At 34.3% G+C, this 16043-nt stretch overlaps 1 protein-coding gene across 2 annotated transcripts in view; it reads right to left on the bottom strand.

Annotated features, from left to right (window-relative positions):
* LOC138714401 (uncharacterized) overlaps nucleotides 1–16043 on the bottom strand; it is a 513148-nt gene that overhangs the window by 292341 nt on the left and 204764 nt on the right. For both annotated transcript variants that reach the window (XM_069846610.1, XM_069846609.1), the window contains one exon: nucleotides 12679–12758. The gene's annotated coding sequence lies outside the window, so the exon portion shown is untranslated. The remainder of the gene's footprint in view (nucleotides 1–12678; nucleotides 12759–16043) is intronic.

Genomic DNA, 16043 nt, shown 5'->3' on the forward strand with positions numbered 1-16043 from the left:
ACTTTTCTTCCCTCCTATACCTAGTAAAGTGATTTGTATTTTACGCCAGTATCATCGAACTCCAGTCTTGGAAGGGGGAGCAAGAGGTGTTTCCGATTCTAGACCTTTAATCCAAAGATATTTATTTATTTATTTATTTATTTATTTATTTATTTATTTATTTATTTATTTATTTATTTATTTATGCCTATAACAGGCCAAGCCCCAATAATAATAGACAGTACAGATATTCGTTTACAAAAAAAAAGAACATAGATAACACGAAAAAAAAGAGATGAAACAGATAAAAGTGTAAATACAAATTAGAATGGAAAATGAGAAAAGCAAAGAAAAAAAAAAAGAACAGACAAATAGATACTACCTAAATAAGAGATACAGATATAGATATCATAGCCAAAAATGTAAAATGTAGCTGAAATTGGCAAATTACAGAGTAACAAATAGCAATATTATATAAAATCAACAACCTTCAGTATATTAATAAGAAAATGTTTGTATTCCATGTAAGAAATGCAGAAATCTAGATCCCATGTTTTACATATATAGACAGGTTAATACTAAAAATGTTAGTAAAAATAATATGATGTCCCTGTATGAAACCAAATGAATTTCACAGTGACTTCATAGAATCTGAACGAAGTTCTTGCAAAGCGAAAGAAGGCAGAAAAATTTGTAAAAGTCGTGAAATGCAGACAGCTTTTTACTTGCCGCGATGTCCGCATCTCCCCGAGCCTGAAATAACGTCGGGGGAACAAGAATCACTTGGAGTTTTGTTATGGCGAAATCCCGGTTGAGCGGGCGGCCTGCCTGCCGTCATATCGATCCCTGTATGTTTAACCCTCTCCCAACAGCCCCGGGCCGCTAGCGCCCTGCACAACTCAGGCCTGTCATCACTAACAGCATTCAACATTGCCTCAACTTTTAGGTTGTACATTTAGAGAGCAGAGCTGGGCAACTAGGCACACTGACTGAAAGAAAACAGCGAATATCTGAGCTCAAGGTATTACATAATTTACTATATTATTATTATTATTATTATTATTATTATTATTATTATTATTATTATTATTATTATTATTATTATTATTATTATTATTATTATCAGGCAGTACATCTCACTTGACGATATGTTTCAGGGGTAGAACATTTTGTTTGCATACATCTGAAGTCTGATTAGTATTTATGTAGCTAATCAGCGATGTATGGAATGGAGGAGGAAAGGAACTAGCCACCGTACCCCATTATTTCCTGGCCTAGATGCCTCATTAGTGATGTCTTGTTGGTATCACTTGTGAGATTCAGACCTGTCTTCGGACAGATCACTAAACAAAAATTATTATTATGCCTATTAGGCCTACTATTTTTATTATTATTATTATTATTATTATTATTATATCTATTAGGCCTATTATTTTTGTTATTATTATTATTATTATTATATTATTATTATTACTATTATATCTATTAGGCCTATTATTTTTGCTGTTATTACACATTATTATTATTATTATTATTATTATTATTATTATTATTATTATTATCATCTATTATTACTACTATTATATCTATTAGGCCTATTATTTTTGTTATTATTATTATTATTATTGTTATTCTTATTATTATTATTATTATTATTATTATAATCATTATTATTATATCTATTAGGCCTATTATTTTTGTTATTATTATTATTATTATTATTATTATTATTATTATTACTATTATATCTATTAGGCCTATTATTTTTGTTATTATTATTATTATTGTTATTCTTATTATTATTATTATTATTATCATTATTATTATATCTATTAGGCCTATTATTTTTGTTATTATTATTATTATTATTATTATTATTACTATTATATCTATTAGGCCTATTATTTTTGCTGTTATTACACATTATTATTATTATTATTATTATTATTATTATTATTATTATTATTATTATTATCATCTATTATTACTACTATTATATCTATTAGGCCTATTATTTTTGTTATTATTAAACATTATTATTATTATCATTATCTATTATTATTTTTATTATATCTCTTAGGCCTATTTTTTGTTATTATTATATATCATTACTATTATTACTATTATTATTATTACTATGAATTATTACTATTACTATTACTGTGAATTTTATTAGTAACAACAATGTAATTTATTCGTCACAACAATAATTCCTTTCTACAATTCGCCTTAAACGCTCTCGTCAACAATTGGATTTTCACTCAACACAGTATTCGTTATAGCACTCCACCGACGACAATGACAATTTACTTGGACTAGTACGAACAACAATGAACTGTTAATCTTAACTAATATTTACAAAGCACTATTTACAAATCAGAACTATCAGTTCACAGTTCTTCTAGCTCAGTCACTCGAGTTCACAGTATCTCGAACCACAGACCTCCAGAGACAGTTCACTGTACTCGAACTCAGGTCCCTCCAACTGCGGTCTACTGCACTCGAACTCAGGCCTTCGGATGCTGACGCAGATGCGGACGCACACTCGAGTCGAACTCCGGTACACAAGACTGGCTTGCTTGCTCTGGCTTTCTCACTGACTGGCTGACTAATCAACTGAAAACTGCTGTCGTTCCTTCGTGTCCTTAATTTATAACCACAGCGACGTAGCCTCGAAAGTTCCACGCGTCTCTAGAGATGGCACTCCAGAAAAATCCAGAGCCCTCTCCACTCTACCAGCACCAGATGCGCGCGCACTCTCTCTCCACTCTCTCGCCGCGTTGGCCCTTTCCCCTCTCTGCCGCGCGCCATCCCAAAGTGCTCCGCGCGATCTTCTCTCTTGCGGGACGCTGGTCGTGAGTTCGAATCTCACGTCGCTGTCACAATATCAATTAGGCCTATTATTTTTGTTATTATTATTATTGTTATTCTTATTATTATTATTATTATTATTATTATTATTATTGTCTATTATTATATTTATTATATCTATTAGGCCTATTTTTGTTATTATTATTAGACATTATCATTATTATTTATTACTATTATTACATTTACTGTTAATAATAACGGTTATTATTATTATTATTATTATTATTATTATTATTATTATTATTATTATTATTATTATTCACAGTTTTCTGCCGAAGAGCACGTCTTTCAATGCAAAACCAGCTTTCTCCAGTCTTTCCTATTTTCTGCCTTCCTCTCAGTATCCGCATATGATCCATATATCTTAATGTCGTCTATTATCTGATATCTTCTTCTGCCCCGAACTCTTCTCCCGTTCACCATTCCTTCCAGTACATCCTTCAGTAGGCAGTTTCTTTTCAGCCAGTGACCCAGTCAATTCCTTTTCCTCTTCCTGATCAGTTTCAGCATCATTCTTTCTTCACCCACTCTTTCCAACACAGCTTCATTTCTTATTCTATCTGTCCATTTTACACGCTCCATTCTTCTCCATATCCACATTTCAAATGCTTCTAGTCGCTTCTCTTCACTTCGCCGTAATGTTCATGTTTCCGCCCCATGCAATGTCACACTCCATAAAAAGCACTTCACTAGTCTCTTCCTTAGTTCTTTTTCCAGAGATCCGCAGAAAATACTCCTTTTTCTATTAAAAGCTTCCTTTGCCATTGCTATCCTCCTTTTCACTTCCTGGCAGCAGCTCATGTTACTGCTTATAGTACACCCCAAGTATTTGAAGCTGTCCACTTGTTCGACTGCATCATTTAGAATGCGCATGTTTACCTTCTTTATTTTTCTTCCTATAACCATGGTCTTCGTCTTGTTGGAATTTATCTTCATTCCATAGTGCTCACAGCTGTCTTTTAGCCCCAGTAGCTTATTCCTTAGTATCATCTCTTCTGCTAACAACGCCTCCTCCCATGTTCTGAAATCAGTTCTTCACTAAATCCTCCAAGTAGATGTTGAACAGGGTAGGTGATTAAGGACATCCTTGACGTACTCCTCTACCTATTTCACTTCCTTATGACATTTCTTCTCCTATCTTGACTTTGACTTGTTGTTTCATATAAAGATAACTGAACTTACTTACTTACTTACAAATGGCTTTTAAGGAACCCGAAGGTTCATTGCCGCCCTCACATAAGCCCGCCAACGGTCCCTATCCTGTGCAAGATTAATCCAGTCTCTATCATCATATCCCACCTCCCTCAAATCCATTTTAATATTATCTTCCCATCTACGTCTCGGCCTCCCCAAAGGTCTTTTTCTCTCCGGTCTCCCAACTAACACTCTATATGCATTTCTGGATTCGCCCATGCGTGCTACATGCCCTGCCCATCTCAAACGTCTGGATTTAATGTTCCTAATTATGTCAGGTGAAGAATACAATGCGTGCAGTTCTGTGTTGTGTAACTTTCTCCATTCTCCTGTAACTTCATTCCGCTTAGCCCCAAATATTTTCCTAAGCACCTTATTCTCAAAAACCCTTAACCTATGTTCCTCTCTCAGAGTGAGAGTCCAAGTTTCACAACCATACAGAACAACCGGTAATATAACTGTTTTATAAATTCTAACTTTCAGATTTTTTGACAGCAGACTAGATGATAAAAGCTTCTTAACCGAATAATAACACGCATTTCCCATATTTATCCTGCGTTTAATTTCCTCCCGAGTGTCATTTATATTTGTTACTGTTGCTCCAAGATATTTGAATTTTTCCACCCCTTCGAAGGATAAATCTCCAATTTTTATATTTCCATTTCGTACAACATTCTGGTCACGAGACATAATCATATACCTTGTCTTTTCGGGATTTACTTCCAAACCGATTGATTTACTTGCTTCAAGTAAAATTTCCGTGTTTTCCCTAATCGTTTGTGGATTTTCTCCTAACATATTCACGTCATCCGCATAGACAAGAAGCTGATGTAACCCGTTCAATTCCCCAGCTTACAATATTTCAAAAAAACTCACTGGCGTCATACTGATGTGTGAATCGTTTCAACTGCCAATTGCATTGTTGTCTATAGACTAGGCCTCATGGAATGAGAAACCGATTATGAAGTAGTTAACGAGAAGGCTACGCCTTGTTAAATTTAAATGCAGGGAGTAGGAAGACAGAATTGAAAAGAAATATCAAACTTTTATTTCAATTCCCAAACTTCCCAATATTCCCAACTATGCTCACAATAACAATCATGAACAGCATAAACGCTTCATGAAAATATAGAAATCCAATGAATCTCGCCTGTCACTTTTTTGTATCTCTCCATTGGGAAGAGTTTTCGGCAGTTCCTTGAGTCTGCTTCACGCGCAGTGATGCCAACATGACAGCGACATCCGCCCCACTCTGCGGGCTATTTGTAATGCCGACACAGTGACAGGTCTCTCAGTATAGGAGAGGCCGTGTGGTACATCCATCATGTGAAGATGCTACAGCACAAGAGGTTGGTTGCCAGGCAACAACGTGTCATCGCAAAACTTCAGAGTATGCCGTAACACTAACTGAATGAATGGCAGTTCTTCTGACAGCCGCTAAAGTTTTAATGTCGTAATTCCAAACTACAACATGTAATATGTTTAATGTCCCTCCAAAACACTATGACAAACTTTCCAAAGCTATTCTCCACTCAAAACAAATTGAATACAGGGTTAGTTGAAAGTCCCGCACCACCTAAATAACTTTTGAAGCATAAGGTTCAGTGACATGAAACTTAGTATGTGAGGATAACCATACGCTAAGAACTCGATAATGGTATTACCGAGTTTTTTCTGCTTCCGGTTTAACCGGAAGTAACTCCAACTCTCTTATTTTAAATGGAACACCCATTATATTATTTTATTTTTGAATAGTACTCATTAAGAGCTTTTTAAAAATTACCCATACGTGATACTTTTGTACAAATTCAGTGTTTCTAAGTCAAGAAAACCGAAAAGTGTATCGAATATTAAAATAATACATGCACCACCTAAATAACTTTTGAAGCATACGGTTCAGTGACATGAAACTTGGTATGTGAGGATAACCATATACTAAGAACTCGATAATGGTATTACCGAGCTTTTCCTACTTCCTGTTTAACCGGAAGTAACTCCAACTCTCTTATTTTAAATGGAACACCCAATATATTATTTTATTTTTGAATAGTACTCATTAAGAGCTTTTCAAAAATTACCCGCACTTGATACTTCTGTACAAATTCAGTGTTACTAAGTGAAGAAAACAGAAAAGTGTATCAAATATTAAAATAATAAACGCACCTAAATAACTTTTGAAGCATACGGTTCAGTGATATGAAACTTGGTATGTGAGGATAACCATATGCTAAGAAATGGATAATGGTATTACTCTCTTATTTTGAATGGAACACCCAATATATTTTTTTTTTATTTTTGAATAGTGCTCATTAAGAGCTTTTCAAAAATTACCCACACTTGATACTTCTGTACAAATTCAGTGTTGCTAAGTGAAGAAAACAGAAAAGTGTATCGAATATTAAAATAATAAAATACTCCTTCCTTAAAAAAAAAAACAAAACAAAGCTAGCTCACCTTCTAAATTGTGTTCAAATTGGTAGCCCTCAACTGCTTTACAATGTGTCACTCGATCATAGAAACCATTTAAGGAATGATTTAACCAGGCTTTAGGAATATCTTGCACCACTTCCATTTTTATTTAGCAAACTGAATTTGTATAGCTTTATTCAAAAATAAAAAAATATATTGGGTGTTCCATTTAAAATAAGAGAGTTGGAGTTACTTCCGGTTAAACCGGAAGCAGAAAAAACTCGGTAATAGAATTATCGAGTTTTTAGTATGTGGTTATCCTCACATACCAAGTTTCATATCACTGAACCGTATGCTTCAAAAGTTATTTAGGTGGTGCGTTTATTATTTTAATATTCGATACACTTTTCTGTTTTCTTCACTTAGCAACACAGAATTTGTACAGAAGTATCAAGTGTGGGTACTTTTTGAAAAGCTCTTAATAAGTACTATTCAAAAGTAAAATAATATATTGGGTGTTCCATTCAAAATAAGAGAGTTGGAGTTACTTCCGGTTAAACCGGAAGCAGAAAAAACTCGGTAATAGAATTATCGAGTTTTTAGTATATGGTTATCCTCACATACCAAGTTTCATATCACTGAACCGTATGCTTCAAAAGTTATTTAGGTGGTGAGGGACTTTTAACTAACCCTGTATAATGCGATTCATGGAAATGGCACAAAAGTAACTGAAATTTTATGAAGTATGTAGTCAACTGTTTTTTTTTTAATGTTGTTGTACATAATATCGAGTTTCATGGGGCCGTGGCAGAAATAACACAAAATTAAATAGCATTGTCTTGTTTTTGTCTAACGAAGGGTACTTGAATATCCGTTGTTCACTCATATGATGTAGATCAATTTACCTAGATAGAGTCGTTGTCTGGGGTGCGCCACAGAAGGCTGGTCTACGCTACACCCGCGATGAGAGAGATGGTGGTGGAGAATTTTGTTTTCAATATAGAGTCTAAGTTCAAAATTTAAATGTTTAATGTCCACTATATATGTTTCACTTCTTAATTTCGAAAGTATTAATTTATAAAAAAAATGATAGTGTTTCATTAACCACGGTATATAGAATATGCAGTAAAAATATCATGTTCCTATCATTTCAAAATTCCTTTCCACAACGAAAATTTATATTTGTTCGGATCAAATTTCTGCACATTAGAGGACAAAATTATTATTTTTTAAATCATGCAGTACTGTGTCAGGTTACATTATTATTATTATTATTATTATTATTATTATTATTATTATTATTATTATTATTATTGGGTTATTTTACGATGCTGTATCAACATCTAGGTTATTTAGCGTCTGAATGATATGAAGGTGATAATGCCGGTGAAATGAGTCCGGGGTCCAACACCGAAAGTTACCCAGCATTTGCTCGTATTAGGTTGAGGGAAAACCCCGGAAAAAGCCTCAACCAAGTAACTTGCCCCGACCGGGAATCGAACCCGGGCCACCTGGTTTCGCGGCCAGATGCACTGACCGTTCCGGGCCACCTGGTTTCGCGGCCAGATGCACTGACCGTTACTCCACAGGTGTGGACTTATTATTATTATTATTATTATTATTATTATTATTATTATTATTTCATCATAATACACTGCTCTCTTAAATTGACTGAGCATATTGGGAATTAAATCAATGGCTTTCCCAAAACACGCTATGAAATGTTTGATATAAAACTATTTTTATCTCGAAAATGAACCAAAAACGAGCAAAATTGTATTAAACGTTTGAAATATCTCAAGGAATAACGCTCTGAAACTTGGACTCTCACTTTGAGAGAGGAACAGAGATTAAGGGTGTTTGAGAATAATGTTTTTAGGAAAATATTTGGGGTTAAGAGGGATGAAGTTATAGGAGAATGGAGAAAGTTACAAAACACAGAACTGCATGCATTGTATTCTTCACCTGACATAATTAGGAACATTAAATCCAGACGTTTGAGATGGGCAGAGCATGTAGCACGTATTGGTGAATCCAGAAATGCATACGTTATAGAGTGTTAGTTGGGAGGTCGGAGGGAAAAAGGTCTTTGGGGAAGCCGAGATGTAGATGGGAGGATAATATTAAAATGGATTTGAGGGAGGTGGGATATGATGGTAGAGACTGGATTAATCTTGCACAGGATAAGGACCAATGGCGGGCTTATGTGCGGGCGGCAATGAACTTGCGGGTTCCTTAAAATCCATTTATAAGTATAATGCCCTAAAATTAATGAAATTACTTACGGTTGATTCTGTATATGTGTATGTATGTACAGTAGATACGTCTTTATGTGTGCATTTATATATACAGTAATTCCATATTGTAAGAAAAGGTGAAAGTTTCCTTGGAATAGCTATAAAAAATACGAGAACGATATTACGCTACAGGGATTGATTTGAATTCCGAGAACTCGCTTTAAATGCATTTCTTTCAGGTTTCATTTCCACAGCAGAGACGTAGCAGTTACGTCAATCATAGGTCATTAGTGTAATGACAGTCCTATCCCCCACTCCCGCCATTGTCATTTGTGGAGAGATTGTGGGAAATGCGTTTTAAATGCTGAGACAAGAGCTTACAAAAAAGCTTTCAGAGTCTCTTTTATGGTATTCAATCGACAACGAAATGAATTTCACTGGAGCTACGTTTCATTTACTCGTTGTGGCATTCATAATATAATATTACGAAATTAGGAAGGAGAGATACGAGATTCCTAGTTTTGACGAATATAATAACTATATAACATTATAAACGTGTTTCATATGTTATATCTTGTACAACAGCATTATAAAACTATACAGAAATAACAAATGAAATTCGTAAAGATGGTAAGTATTTTATCATTGTCTATGAAGTAAGGTATTGCTATGGCAACAGTGATGTATTAAATATTACAGCAAGGCAAATCGTTTCATAATGTTAATTTTATTGCACAAGTTATGGCGTAATAATAGAAGTCATGATGTTTTAGTTGCCATGGTAATATTTTACGGCTCTGGTACAATAATGTGACATATTAGACACGATTTTTACTAATGATAAAGACTGTTTACAATGCTGAAGTACAAGAAAGAAACAAATAGTAATATACGTTACAAGAGCGGTATGTTGACGTTTTCATGGTCGAGGAAAAGATTGAAAAAGCGAAACGTAGTTGATTTTTTTTAATTTCCGAGAACATGAAAACAAACATACCGCTCGTGTATCGTACATTATTTTGTGCGAAGATCGTTAATTACATACCTGAAAGACGAATTTCTAATTAGTTGCAATGAAATCTCCATCTTGGTTTCTGTTTAATGACGGCAACTTCGGAAAACCAAAATATCTTTCTTCAAATTGTTCCTATAAAATGTTTTCTGTGTTTACTATACTCCAGCAGGCCGTGATATACGTCTGTCTTTTTTTTCCCCCAGTCTATAAATGCGAACTTAAAACAAACGGTAAGGTTATGTAATGATTTATTTTTCATTTTAATATTTTAACAATATTATTTATATAACATATTGCAGTAATAACATCGGCATCTGGAATCTTGTTGATTTTTTCACGACTTTCTTAATGTTACTTGTATCAGGAATGCAATAACTTTTGTGGAGTAGTAGACTTTACTTAATTTTTGCAAATATTTAAAAACAATAATTAACATTGCAATTTAGGTGAAATTGCAGTGGTAAGTTTCCAATTTATAATTATTACTATGTTAAACGTCTCTAAAAATAATATGTTAAAAGCCTAAAGCAGTAAAATGAATGTCGCGCTTAAGCGGTAAGAAGAGGGAAATTGTTATGTGTGTTACGTTGAGAATACTGAATGTGGTATTTCACACTTACCGCGTATTGGTTCTGTGCGGAAAACAAGCAAATACGCACGTTCTCGCACAAAAGTCATTATGCGTTTTGTAATTTTGTGCATGTTTAACTAGAAAATTACGCTGAAAGACTGCACAGTTTGGAGAAAGCACATCGCCAGCTCACCTACGAATACACACACGATCTCAGGTCTGAATAGAAGCATTCCGTCCCTTAGTAAGTGCAGTAGAGTTGCCAAATTTCCTAGTAGCAGGAAATAACGATAGATGTTAATATCTATATATATATAATTTGAAATGGTAATGGAAATTGCGGGAAAATGGCTGGACGGATTTTAATAAATGACCTCTCATTTTGAAGCTTGAAACTCAAAGTTTTCGGAAAAACAGTACTTTTCAGTGAAATGTCAATTTTTAAACATAATTTTCCTATTTTCCAAAATCCATCTGTCGTCAGTTTTGAGAACTAGCTAATAGCATTCACGGCCGACTTGATATTTCCTTCGCTTTTTTGTAAAGGAGAAGCGAAGCGAGCATCAAGTCGGCCGTGTTGCATTTCAGAATAAAACAAAACACACACTACAGTGAACAATATTACACGAAGGCCATGATCTGCAAGAATGCTGACATATTTAGAGCTCAAATTAAATTGGTTATTAAAAACTTAACTTACTAAAAATAATTTACAGGTTCGATTCTGTGTTGTGTATTTTTCTGGGTACAGCTGTGTATTGGATATTAAAAACTACAAAACTTGAGGTGGTTTGATGACATTATTACCATTAGAAATGAAATATTATTGTAGTTAATGCCATGATGTGACTATTTTTCATTAATTATACATATTAATGCTATATTGATGATATGAAAGTGAAACGTTTTGGGATTATATAAGTAGATGTAGAGAATAACTTAAATTAGATTTTGATTTCTATATTTTACTGAGTGGCGGCTATATAGTATATATATATATATATATATATATATATATATATATATATATATATAGTATATGTTACTGAAAGCTATAAAACTTACGTAAGATAATATTATTAAAAATCAAATATTTTTATAGTTATTAATCAAGTGGGGTTGAGTCTTTTTCATATACTTAATGGCGGTGTGGTGTAGATATTTATATGCGTGGTTCTCTTCAGTATTGGCTCGAGAGAGAGAGTATCTTTCATTATTATGGAAGCAAATAACTTTCAGAATGTCTGGTATTCTTCATTGAAAATAAATCTGAAAAATGTTTATTTGAACGTCTAATGAACTTAGTTTGCAGCACTTGCTGCAGAGGCCACTAGATATTATTTAATTTACAAGAAAATTGTCAATTTTAGTGAAAAACTGTAAAGGAATAAATCATTCCTTATCAAGTCCTCTAATGATAAGAGTAAAAATCATAATAGTAGCCTATGAATAATACTTATCCAGTAAAACGATGTTAACACTTAGGAGAATTTTTTTCTGAGAAAAGTATTCATCTCGGTCTAATATAGTATTAGAATTATTTGTTGTACGCTATCCAAGGAATAGACTATTAAAATCTGCACAGTTATATTACCACCACCCTGTATTTGCATTTATTTTCTTACTATGAAGTTCTATGTCCACAGTTTGAGGGGAGGTTTCGACTTGAGATCACTAACAGTACCCTTGTGAGTGTGAGGCCTTGGAAATGCCGGCGTCAGTGATGACATTCGCCGACAAAATAAACATCTATTGGCGTTTCACATTTTAAACACATAGGTACTTTGAAAATAAGCCATCTGCGAACGATTGTTCAGTGATGCTAGCAGCACCGTCGATACGGAAAGGGTTGCCATAGTTTCAGACTATGTAAACGCTCTTTTGTTTTCAGAATCATTATGTAAAGAGTTGCGAATATATGAGTAATCAGTAAAAGTGGATTATAACGAACAGAAGTTGACTAAGCCCCTAAATGTATTTGATATACAGAATAGACGATTTATTATGACAGATCATTGACTTTATAAAGATGCATGGCCTCCTTAAATATTCAATAGATGAACTAAGGAAAGTCAAACATTTGCTAATCGCTGTTCATAAAACGGTTATAACTTGAACAAAACGTTACAAAATTCAAGGGGTTTTAAGATGACTATCGTCAAGAAAAATCTGACAAACGCTTGCGAAATCGGCAGTTTAAAATGTATTCGCATTTCAACTGCTAACATTAAATCTATTTACATTTCAAGGGCCGTAACTTTGAATCATTTTCCACGATGTGGACCGGAAGTTTCAGAAAACGAATGCAATACAAATATTGACACAAATATCGCTTCCAGAAATAAAGGATCAGTAGACAAACAAGCACCTTTAAACCCATGGAAAGCAAACTGTATACTCACATGCTTCGAACTCCAGGTAGGGGAAGGCTGTGAAGAAAGACTCCCTTCACAAGATGAGTCGTCTGCCGCACAAAGGTGAGCTGAAATCGAAAGGAAAAAATAATTCAGAATAAAACCATTTCCAAGATAAAATAAATTCAGCAGCGATGTATAGTAGGCTATCATAGAGCAAGATATTTCTTAGTTTTCGAACAACGTTATACATGCATACATATTATTATTATTATTATTATTATTATTATTATTATTATTATTATTATTATTATTATTATTATTATTAAGCACGTATTGTATCCTTCACCTGACATAATTAAGAACATTAAATCCAGAAGTTTGAGATGGGCAGGGCATGTAGCACGTATGGGCGAATCCAGAAATGCATATAGAGTGTTAGTTGGGAAGCCGGAGGGAAAAAGACCTTTGGGGAGGCCGAGACGTAGATGTGAGGATAATATTAAAATGGATTGGAGGGAGGTGAGTTATGATGGTAGAGACTGGATTAATCTTGCTCACGATAGGGAATGATGGTGGGCCTATGTGAGGGCGGCAATGAACCTCCGGGTTGCTTAAAAGCCAGTAAGTATTATTATTTTTATTATTATTATCATTATTTTTTCGAACAATGTTATGTATGCAACCATATTGTTGATATTATTATTATTATTTCTACTGTTATTATTATTATTATTATTATTATTATTAGTATTACTATTATTTTCAGACAATATTATGTATGAATCCTTATTGTTGATATTATTGTTATTTTTACTGTTATTATTATTATAATTATTATTATTATTATTATTATTACTACTATTGTTATTGTTATCTTTTTTCCAGCAATGTTACGTATCACCCATATTGTTGATATTATTATTGCTTTTTTATTGTTATTACTGTTATTATTATTATTATTATTATTATTATTTTTACTGTTTTATTACTATTAACATTATTATTATTATTATTATTATTATTGTTATTATTACTGTTAACATTATTTCTATTATTATTATTATTATTATTATTATTATTATTATTATTATTATTATTATTATTATGTACTTACTGGCTTTTAAGCAACCCGGAGGTTCATTGCCGCCCTCACATAAGCCCGCCATCGGTCCCTATCCTGAGTAAGATCAATCCAGTCTCTATCATCATACCCCACCTCCCTCAAATCCATTTTAATATTATTTTCCCATCTACGTCTCGGCCTCCCCAAAGGTCTTTTTCCCTCTGGTCTTCCAACTAACAATTATATTTCTGCATTATTATTATTATTATTATTATTATTATTATTATTATTATTATTATTATTATTATATAAAAAATAAATTGCCTACCAGACCTCCACTCTCTATAATTTATTCATTTCAATATAATGTACATTATAATTTCCATAAATTGGTGACTGGGACAAAGGAAAATTAAATTATGGTAGAATTTCAAATAATTCAAGTATTTTCTTATTCTAGGCTGTTCCAGGTTTCTCAGGTCAAAACTTTGAGGTTAATTCCAGGTTTTTCAAGATCTGTAAACACCCTGGTCATGAGCCTAACCGGGATTCGAAGTGGCACAACCTCACACCACACGTCCCGTTTGCCAACCCGTCCATGCTGTATTACTTCCAGGGATGGGCAAAGCGGCTTCGTATCGGGTACCCCGGCGCGCTGCTTGATCCAGGATCTGTTCTCGCTATTCACATGTCTCATTGTATGCGGACGCACGCTCCGGTTCCTTAGCAACGAGCCTCATTAACAGCTGCCTGCGGGGATGCGTCTTAATAACAACACCGGCAATGCTTTCATTCCCAGCTTACCAGATGGTTACTAAAAATACTTCGTAATGTTGCAGCCATTCATACTAGCGTTGACAGATGGAATATTTTACACAATAGAAGAAGAAGTAAGGATCCTGTCGCAATATTCTTCTCGTGTTATTTCAGTTTTGTCTTACAATTAATTCGCATTGACGTCTGTCTTAACAATGGTAAGCCGCTACTAGTCATTATCTATCTACGAATAAAAGCCAAATTAAATTTAGAGATGAGGGTAGATTGGATATCTTTCATTACTGTGTTTTGAAATTGTGCACAGGGATAAAATTAAAAAAAAAATGATCGAAATTATTCACTCATTCATTCACCTAGTCACTCACTCATCCACCTAGTCACTCATTCATCCACCTAGTTACTCATCATCCACCTAGTCACTCATCTCCCACCTAGTCACTCATCATCCACCTAGTCACTCATCATCCACCTAGTTACTCATTCATCCACCTAGTCACTCACTCATCCATCTAGTCACTCATCATCCACCTAGTCACTCACTCATCCATCTAGTCACTCATCATCCACCTAGTCATTCATCCATCTAGTCACTCATCATCCACCTAGTTACTCATTCATCCACCTAGTCACTCATCATCCACCTAGTCACTCACTCATCCATCTAGTCATTCATGCACCTAGTCACTCATCATCCACCTAGTCATTCATCCATCTAGTAACTCATCATCCACCTAGTCATTCATCCATCTAGTCACACACTCATCCATCTAGTCACTCATCATCCACCTAGTCATTCATCCATCTAGTCACTCATCATCCACCTAGTCACTCATTCATCCACCTAGTCACTCATCATCCACCTAGTCACTCATTCATCCACCTAGTCACTCACTCATCCATCTAGTCACTCATCATCCACCTAGTCATTCATCCATCTAGTCACTCATCATCCACCTAGTCATTCATCCATCTAGTCACTCACTCATCCATCTAGTCACTCATCATCCACCTAGTCATTCATCCATCTAGTCACTCATCATCCATCTAGTCACTCATTCATCCACCTAGTCACTCATCATCAATCTAGTCACTCATTCATCCACCTAGTCACTCATCATCCACCTAGTCACTCATCCATCCATCTAGTCACTCATCATCCACCTAGTTACTCATCATCCACCTAGTCACTCATCATCCACCTAGTTACTCATCATCCACATAGTTACTCATTCATCCATCTAGTCACTCATCATCCACCTAGTCATTCATCCATCTAGTCACTCATCATCGACCTAGTCATTCATCCATCCAGTCACTCATCATCCACCTAGTTACTCATCATCCACCTAGTTAATCATTTATGCACCTATTTACTAAATCATGCACCTAGTTACTCATCATCATCCTAGTTACTCATTCATGCACCTAGTCATTCATCCATCTAGTCACTCATCATCCACCTAGTCACTCATTCATGCACCTAGTCATTCATCCATCTAGTCACTCATCATCCACCTAGTCACTCACTCATCCATCTAGTCACTCATCATCCACCTAGTTACTCATCATC

Source organism: Periplaneta americana, chromosome 2 (genome assembly GCF_040183065.1).
Source record: "Periplaneta americana isolate PAMFEO1 chromosome 2, P.americana_PAMFEO1_priV1, whole genome shotgun sequence".
Lineage (NCBI taxonomy): Eukaryota > Metazoa > Arthropoda > Insecta > Blattodea > Blattidae > Periplaneta > Periplaneta americana.